At 31.9% G+C, this 10000-nt stretch overlaps 1 protein-coding gene across 1 annotated transcript in view; it reads right to left on the bottom strand.

Annotated features, from left to right (window-relative positions):
• Nucleotides 1-10000, bottom strand: part of LOC127066180 (cAMP-dependent protein kinase catalytic subunit 1) — a 20073-nt gene that overhangs the window by 2695 nt on the left and 7378 nt on the right. The window contains exon 1 of the mRNA XM_050999595.1: nucleotides 1-10000. This exon is cut by the window's left edge and continues 2695 nt beyond it; it is cut by the window's right edge and continues 7378 nt beyond it. The gene's annotated coding sequence lies outside the window, so the exon portion shown is untranslated.

Here is a 10000-nt window from a genome sequence, read left to right as displayed (position 1 = left end):
CAAAGCAAAATTCGCTGCAATAAACGCAAAAAAAAGAGAGAGAGAGAGAGAGAAAGAGATATTGGAGATTAGCGGTTCGAACAAAATAAAACTTGTAGCTAAAGTAACCATAACTTGCACGCGTACGAAACAAGAAAGACAGACAGACAGAGAGAGAGAGAGAGAGAGAAAGAGATAAACATGCATGCATGTGTTTATGTATGATGTGTATACGTACGTACGTATGTATGTATGTATGTATGTATAAATGTATTATGTATATATGCAGATGACGTACTTCTTCCGTTAAAGTACTTTCCAAACTCATTCGCTAGAATGAAGGTGGATTAGAATATTGCAGTGTCGACAAGGATCAGTTTTGTAGTGTCGGGTCAACTCTTCTTCTCACGACTTACATAGCCATTTAACTTGTCCTCTTTCTTTCTTTCTCTCTCTCTCTCTCTCTCTCTCTCTCTTTCTCTATTTATCAATCTCTTTCTCTCCCTCTCTTTTTCTCTCTCTTTCTCTTTCTCTTTCTATCAATCTGTCCGCCTCCGTTGTACTCTTTCTTTCTTTCTTTATCTAGGTCTCGACAAACGCAGTGATCGTGCACAAGGGACATTTCTAGTTGGCTCGTTTATGAGAAAGAACGTAGAAAGAACGACGACTTCTAACGAATCGTTAGAAAGAAAGTCAAAGTCTGTAATACGATGTCTTTATCCAACCATAATGGTTCTTACCACTTAAGCTTCGTTCTCATTTTCTATCTTTCTTTCTTTCTATCCTTAACGGAAACGACGAGTAGTCGTTAACCTTGAATAAACGATTCTCGTTAGAAGTACCTACTACTACTGCTACTCGTCGAGTAGCGAAAAAAAAACATAAAAGAACCTCCGAAATACATAAGTAATAATTATATATATACATATATATAACGTACGAACAAATATAAATTCTCCTTTATTTTATTTCCAATAGAAATCGATTGTTCTATTACAACCGTTACATAAGTTTTTAATCCAAAGAATTATTTATTATTTCGTATTCGGCATTTGCTTTAGCTTGACGTCATCAGGCATTCTCAATCATGAATCGGTTTCTTCTTTAAGCCGAATGGATTTAAAAGGAAATGAGGAAGAGGAAGAGGGGTGGAAAAGAGGGGGAGGAAGGAAGGAATCGATAAGTCTCGCGTTCACAAATTTTACATACTCTCTTCTCTCTCTCTCGTTTCCATTTTTTAATGAATAAAACGAAATACAAAGGACGACGAAGATAAAAAAAAAGAATCGATTATGTACATCGATTAATTTTGTACTAATGAGAAGAGAGAAAGAGAGAAAGAGAGGAAAGAAAATGACGGAAAAGAAAAGGAACAAAATAAATAAATGAAATGAAGAAACGATTGCGACAAACGAGACACTCTACCGTTTTTCTCTTTCTTCGTCTTTTTTTTTCTCTCTTTTTCCTTCTTCTCCCGCCCCCTTCAAATCCTACCTCTTTTATGCAAATTCCGTGGCACGCTTCTGTTACAAGACAAATAAATCTACGGGCGTCTGGACGCCTAATGAATGCAATAGCCTTCGGAGGTCGGCCATTGTGTACGTAAAGCAACGAACTTTATCAAGGTTAACCACTTTGCTAATACAACTCTAGTAAAGAGAAAGAGAAAAAGAGAGAAAGAAAAAGAGAGAGAGAGAGAGAGAGACATTGTAAAGTTCGTACGTATCGACGATCAAAACTTTCCGACGAATTTTATGTTAGCCATAAACCATTACCGAAGGCAAAGGGAGAGACAGAGACAGAGAGAGACCAATACATAAAATAAATGACCTACGAAATCGACCTCTCTAACATTTGATTTACGACTTACAAGATCTATTGGGAATATTTTTAAACGTCTAAAATTTTTACGACGATTTACGATGAATTACGATCGTCGAGAAAAAAAAATTATTAGATAGAAGAAGGAGAAAAAAAAAACGAAGATATGTATCAACCACCCCCAACGAAACGACGAGTATTTCCTTTTCCTGTTCCTTTTTTTTTCCTATTTTTCTGTTTTCTCTTTATTTTTATTTATTTCTTTTTCTTTTTTTTTCTTTTTTTTTCTATACCAAATAAATACATTTTTATCTCGGATGTATCTATTATCCGATATTACCAATATATATATATATATATATATCTTGTAGCTTTCGAATTAATCATCTGACAGATATTAACGAACGTATCAACGTCGATTAAATTTTGAAAAAGATTTCTATCGTGAACGTTAAAGAAAGAGAGAGAGAGAAAGAGAGAGAGAGAGAGAAAGAGAGAGAGAGAGAGAAAGAGAGAGAGAGAGAGAAAGAGAAAGAAATAGAGAAAAAGATAGAGAGAAATGAGAGATTAGAGAGAGAGAGAGAGAGAGAGAGATAATCTCTATCGAGGCAAAGGAGGTGGATTCGACAAACGATATGGAAATTTTAACGAGAATCCGTTAATGGGGACAGGCCTTAATCGCATTTTGCGAAATAGCTCTCTGCCACGTACGGAAATCGCTTGTTTCAACTTCCTCTTCTATTTTCGTTTATGTACACTTAGGACATGTTAAACCTGTTATTGCCGTAGTACATAACATAACATAGCATAACATAATGTGTAATAGCAAAAGAAAAATATCTCATCATCGACGTGAACAAACAGCAAAAGAAAAATATCGAATCACCGACGTGAATCCCTAAAAACCGAGCGTATTTCAATTCTACTAATGTTAATAAATAAATATTTTTCCTTTTATGCAAACCTTGCACGATTTTCTTCTATCATTTCTAACCTCTCTCTCTCTCTCTCTCTCTCTCTCCATCTATCTTTCTATCTACTATATTCTCATCGTAGATTAACCGACCGAAATTTCATTTGCAGCCTTAGAAGCAGCTTCTACTCTCATCTACGAGCGCGCGCGGTACTTCGATGATGATGTTGGGGTAGGTGGGTGGTTGGTAAGTGGGTGGTAAGTTGGTAGGTTGGTAGGTAGGTAGGTAGGGACAGAGAGTAGAGAAGTGGAGAAGTAGGGAAATGGGGAAGTGGGGAAGTGGGGAAGTGGGGAAGTGGGGAAGTGGGGAAGTGGGGAAATGTGGAGGTGGCAGAGAGAGGGTGGAAGGGAGGGTGTACTTTGATGCTCTTGTGGCACCGTGGAGAATGGTGCCGACGACGACGCTTTCCAAATTACATCATCCTACTAAAATTATGCTTCCCAGCAACTGAGTGTTCGACAGATGGTCCGTTGATCGACGCTGTGTGACCTCGACGGATACTTCCAACAAGAGCTAGCTAGCTAGCTAACTAGCTAGCTAGCTACTTCTCTCTCTCTCTGTTTCTCTCTGTCTCTCTTATTTCTTCTTTACTATTATGATGACTTGCAGGCACTTTCATCATAGATCGAAAAAAAGAAATAAAAAGAAAAGAAAGGAAGGAAGGAAGGAAGGAAGTTAAGTAGGTAAACGTTCTTTGCCTTTGACGTACATTTAATTACCTCTGCATCTCATAGGAATGAACGTAAAATTCAAAAAAAAAAAAAGGAAGAAAAAAGAGGAGAAAAAATGTAGGAGAATAAAAAATAATTTGTGATAAAGTAGAGAGAAAAAAGAGAGAGATTTTTCAGATTAATCGTGTTAATCTCTTTTGTTAGATTTCGTTGAACGAGATATATATGTATATATATATGTGTGTGTGTATATATGTATACATCTATGTAATTGTTATGATATTTTTTTGTATATATTATATTTTCGATAAATAGAAATATTTTTTATTTGATATTTTTGGTTTTCTTCTTCTTCTTCTTCTTCTTCTTTTTACAGAGAAAAAAATTTTCCACGACGAATCATTCCTGTTAATCCTTGTCGCATTAAATTTATCAATAAGTAATTTGAAAATATGTTCAATATTTAATATCGAAATATAAGCGACATTACTGTTATTATTTAATATTTCCTTTTACTGTAAAAAAAAAAAAAAAATGATCAGCAATGAATCGCGTCAATCTTCGTTATATCGAATTAATCGATAGAAATAATGTCGAAAAATTTTTTTCCAATATCTCATATCTGAACAAGGAATATCATTACTCTCGGTATTGTTTTTCTTTTTTGGTATTTTTTTTTTTTTTTTTTTTTTTTTTTATTAAAAATTATTCACAATTCATTGACAAATTTAATATATTAATATACGCATGATACATCTAAAAAAAAGCGCGAAGGACGAAGATAAAATTTATATACACGAAACGAATAACGATCATTCAAGTTGTTTTATTTCTTTCTTCTCTCACTTCTTTTTTTTTTTTTATTTCTGTTACGCGTTTTGATTTTCTAATTAATAGTCGCACACGTCATAACGAAGATAATATCATTATCTTTGTGACGATTTATACATACGCGTTTATACATACGCGTCGAAAAAAAAAAAAAAAAAAAAAAATTTGAAGTTCATTCGAGTGACGTTATAGCGGCACAATTACCACTCGGTCGGTTCACACACGGCAGTTAAAATTGTTCAAACGAACCGATTAACTGGCAATATAAGATAGAAAGGAGTTATGAGCGAACAGTAGTAGCATGAGAGAGAGAGAGAGAGAGAGAGAGAGAGAGAGAAAGAGAGAGAAAGAGAGACAGAGAGAACTCGACACGTAACACTCTAAGCTAATAAACATTCCGCATCGATATGACGATCGTGCAACAATACACGTTTTCTCTTTCTGCCATAACCAACATTAGAAAATTGTATCTTCATATTTCTTTATTCTTTCTCTTTTATTCCCTTCTTTCTACTTTCTCAATAATCTTCTCTCTTTTTTTTAGTTTATTAATATTACTTGTTAATCGTTTATTCCTCGATATATTTCTTTATTAAATTTAACGCACTCGAAAGATTCAGAAATTAATTTCAATTCTACTAATTCCTTCTTCTTTCGTTTTTCTTCTTATTTTCTTGCTTTTTCCATTTTTCCTTTTTCGCTCGTCGTTTAATACGCTATTAAATTTTTAATACGTGAAACATTTAAAAGATTCACAAATTAATATCAACTGTGTCTTTTTTGTTCTTTTTCTTTTTTTCCTATTTTTTTCTTCCTTTTTATTATTTTCTTTTTTTTTTCTTTTTTTTTTTTTTTTACAAAATTCACAGAGTGATCAGATATTTTTATAACGCATCGATTGTTAATAATAACAAGATACACGACAATTTGAGATCTTAAATATATCGATAACGTTTCTCGATCCACGATCTTGAGATATCTAAATTTTTTCACCGAATTTTTCCTTAAAGCGGAATAAAAATAACTGAACAAAAAAAAAGAGAAAAAAAACAAGGAAAAGAAAAGGATCATACGAAAATAACGTGTACGTTCGAAAAGTAATTACAAGGAGCAAGAAAAGAAAATAAGGAAAAAAATAATGAAAAAAAAATAAATAAAACAAAAAAAAAAGGAAAAAACAGAAAAATAATAAAGGAAGAAGAAAGAAACCGTGATGCAAGGACCTCCACCATTGCCATTATCCACACACAATTGTCCCGCGTTATTATTATCGAACGCGTCTGTCTGTTCCACGCGGTTTTTTCTCTTTCTCTCTTTTTTCTTTTTTTTTTTTACTCTCCACTTCGCTGAACGCCGTTTGTGAAAACGACATCCGTCGGTTTACTAACGAGTTTGCAATGAGAGAGATAGAGAAAGAGAGAGAGAGAGAATCGTTCTATTGATTCGAGAAAAATAATACAAAATGAGAAAGAGAACCTCCATGGCCTTCGATATACAGGGTGGCACGAAAAATTACCAAGTGATTTGAAAAATCGATTGCTCTTTTACGAAATTTGTTCTACCTCTTTCTTTCCAAATTGTAAAGAAAAATTCCATTACTATGGCTGCTTTTACGATGACATCAAAAAAATGGAAAAGAAAAGAAAAAAATCAACGACGGTGATATTTAAAAATCAATTAGGAATCTTTCGACTCGTTCTGCTTGGAATTATCGATTGGAAATAGTCTATAAAAAATAACGACTATATCATCTTTTTTTTTTAATTAAGAAAACGAGAAAACTAATAATTATCTGTATTATCGACTGATAAATCTAGCAGATCGATTAGATTTAGACAAAAAAAAATCTCAATGACATAGTTAATTCTACGATTTGAATCTCGTTATATTCCGTTCGTATTTCTCGCTCTGACGTTGTATAAGAAGATAGAAAGAAAGAGAGAAAGAAAAAACGAATTATACAAAATCCTCGAACGTAAGGAGAACGAAAAGAAAAAAAACGATAGATAGATAGATAGATAGATAAATAAATAAATAAATAAATAAAAAGTCTAGAAGGAGAATAAACGAAAAAGAAAAAAGTAAGAAGAAAAAAAAGTAAAAGAAAAAAAAAGAAAAAGAAGGGAAAAAGAAAAAAAAGAAATCCATTGCCTCGACTCCCTTGGAACGACCTAAATGAAATATTTCTGAAATAATATCGCTCATAATACTAGTAAAGGGTTTACGGAGCAGCATTTAAAAACAAAACACGTCTCTAAACGAGAAAAGAAAAAAAGAATACACGGTCTATGCCAATGAATGAAACCGTACACACTGCATATATGTATATACACGTATGTACATTTAAACGAAATCATTAACGCGAACACGACACGCAATAGCTCGCTAGCTAGCTAGCTAACTAGGCACGAAACGTTCTGAACGAGATCTCTACGTATGTATGTATATACATACATACATATATATATACATTTATATATATATAAATACATACATACGTATATAATCCGATATCCAAAGAGAAGGGGAGAGACGTTTCTATCGCGAGTGTGCGCTCGATTTAATTCGTATCGTTTCTATATATATACATATATCAACATCATATATATATATATGAGACAGATAGCATAGACAAAGAGAGAGAGAGAGAGAGAAACGAAATTGAACAAATCGATGGGAGAAGCAGCAGCAGCAACATATAAAAGTGAATCGTTACATCATCGAGCTCGCCTTGTCGGGCCAGTTCAAATCATCCGCCACGAACAAATTCGATACGATCGATCGATCGATCGATCGATCTGCTTTAATAAACAAATTTAGCATATTTTCGAGACCTAATATAAAAAATGGATATATCAAGATCAATGATACCGATCGAAAATTCACAGTAACAATAATTTTCATCAATCATATCGTTCGATTAAAGTGTATGAGAAGGTTACATCAATAAATAATCCTGATCCTTAAAAATTGACCATTCTTTTTTTTCATCCTTTTCTTTTTTTTTGTAATCGAAAGAAAAAAATTATGAGTAAATCTAGGCTATCCATTTTGGCATTAATATTTGCTTTTGTTATGTTTGTGAAGCATGTCGAACGTGTTTCGCAGATCGATCAAGGTGTCTATTAATTATCGACACACACACACACACATATACATATATTCAGCTTTCTCTCTCGAGGTAACGTATCTTCGAGTTATTGCAAGCTAAACCTCTATGATAAAGTAGCAACGAGTTATACTCGTATATATAACTTGCGTTAAATATCTTTTATAAATGTGTGTGCATGTGTGTGTATTTATGTACGTAGATATAATGTTGTATCTGCTTGTACGTATGCAACGTTTACGTAATCGATCAATCGCTCTGGACCAAAGAATATCCTATGTATAAATAGGACAAAACACTTGTGCATCTGTTAATACGAATAACATACACACTGAATTCAAAGTATGACTGGATAATATACAATGAAATGTTACAGAAGAGGATCGAGAACGATACATCGAGATATATTCTAGACGTAATTCGATTAAACATGAGAGATTGTAAAAGAGAGACAGAGAGAGCGAGAGAGAGAGAGAAAATTATATATATATATATATATATATATATATATATATATATAAAATATAGGTATGGAATTAAAGAGAGAAAGAATTATATAAAACTAGTAGTCACGACGATATGATGATATATTTTAAAAATGAGATTATTTATATCTAATATATACAAAATAATACGTGTTTGTATGTGTATGTGTGTGTGTTTGCATGTAAGTATATATGTATGTATGTATGTATATGTTGGCTTCCAATCAATAGAATATAAACATTTCGCGTTTTTAAAATTTTGTTTTCCTAAGTTTTACTATTTTTTATTTTCTTTGCTCCTCCTTCTCTTCCTCCTTTCTTTTTCTTTTTCTTTTTACATGTATCACCAAAACGGAAACCACGATGAGATTCGAGAGATTGTCATCGATCGAAAATATTTGCAAATAATCGATTTAACAAATATAATAATAACAATAATAATAGTAATAATAATAATGATAACAATAAAAATAATAAGATTATAATTTGCCAAAAGATAAATACATCGTCTTTTGAAAGTGTCTTTTTCTTCTTCTTAAAAGATTTTCGAGATTCTCTTTTTCAAAATGAAATTCCGAATCGAGCTCGAGTCATTAATCGAATAATTATATATATATGTGTGTAAAAGAAACGTCGTATCGATATGAAATCATTCATGATCTTCCAATTTGTTAATTCTCAATTTTCTTATTTTCTTCGATGTGTTGAATAGAGAAAAAAGAAAAAAAAAGAAATCATTTAATAATAATGATCGACGATTAGCTTTAATCGATAGAAAAGATCTTTAACGTCATTGATCATAAATCTTCATCGTCTGAAGGAAAATCAGACTAAAGCAAGATTAAAATAATGTGTATATATATATATATATATATATATATATATATATATACACATGTATATAGTTATATATGAATACATGTACGAGTACAACATTTTCTTAGATATTCCTGTATCGTCCGAACATGCGAAGTGGAATTCGAATTAAAATAGGCGAAGTTCTCTTACGTATGGAAGTAAAAAAGAAATGAAAAAAAGAAAAAAAAATAAGAAAGGGGAAAAAAAAAGAGAAAAGTGACTAAAGAAAGAAATATGTTGCCCAAAGAAAAATATAGTTTCTTTCTTAATTAAACAATACAAGCTTGGGTATATACCAACGATGGACTTTAAACGTATGGATATAAAATAAGATTATATAAACTTTGGAATGTGTCTGTTTGATCAATGATTACATTAATTATAAATCATTTCAAAATCAAATTAGTTTAATATTTCTTCGAACTGTATTTCTTTTTCTAACGTTTTCTCTCTTTCTCTCTCTCTCTCTCTCTCTCTCTCTCTCTCTCCCCCTCTTTTTTTCTCTGTCTGTCATATTTTATAACAGATATTCGATATAGAAAAAATGATTAACAATATTCACATACATATATATACGTATATATAAAAAGATTACTTTAGAAGTTGAATAAAAATAAAAGATCTCATTTTATAACGCAAATATTTTATAATGCAAAAGTAGAAGAAAAATAATTATATATATATATATATATATATATATATATATATATATATATATATGAAAAAGAAAAGAAAAAAAAGATTAATTTAGAATTAACATGAAATTAAAAGATCCATCGTTAGTTAATTAACATACACAAGTACGCACGCACGCACGCGTGTATAATATAAAAAGCAAAGAGCGTGGCACTCTCGTCGTGACGACTTGTACTAACAATAGATCCTCCTAAAATTATCGTTCGCTAACGTAACTTTGCAGAGACAGAGACAGATAGATAAAGAAAGAGAGACAAATAGAGATTGATAGATAGAAAGAGAGAGACAAAAATAGAAAGAGAGAGAGAGAGAGAGAGAGAGAGAGAGAGAACGAGTTAAACGCTTAATATCCGTTCACGCGTACAAGTAAATAAATGGTCGTGTCGAAAAACGGTCAACAGTCAAGATCACGACGAGGGACGCTGATTGTGACGAAGAAGAAGAAGAAGAAAAAGAAAAAGAAACAGAAAAAGAAGAAAAAAAATAGGAAGAAAAAGAAGCGAGAGGTATAGTAGTAGGAACAACAACAACAATAACAATAACAATAATAACAATAATAACAACAACAACAACAAC

This window comes from Vespula vulgaris, chromosome 9, assembly GCF_905475345.1.
Source record: "Vespula vulgaris chromosome 9, iyVesVulg1.1, whole genome shotgun sequence".
Lineage (NCBI taxonomy): Eukaryota > Metazoa > Arthropoda > Insecta > Hymenoptera > Vespidae > Vespula > Vespula vulgaris.
The sequence above is the reverse complement of the archived record's forward strand: the minus strand, read 5'-3'. Positions and strand labels throughout refer to the sequence as shown.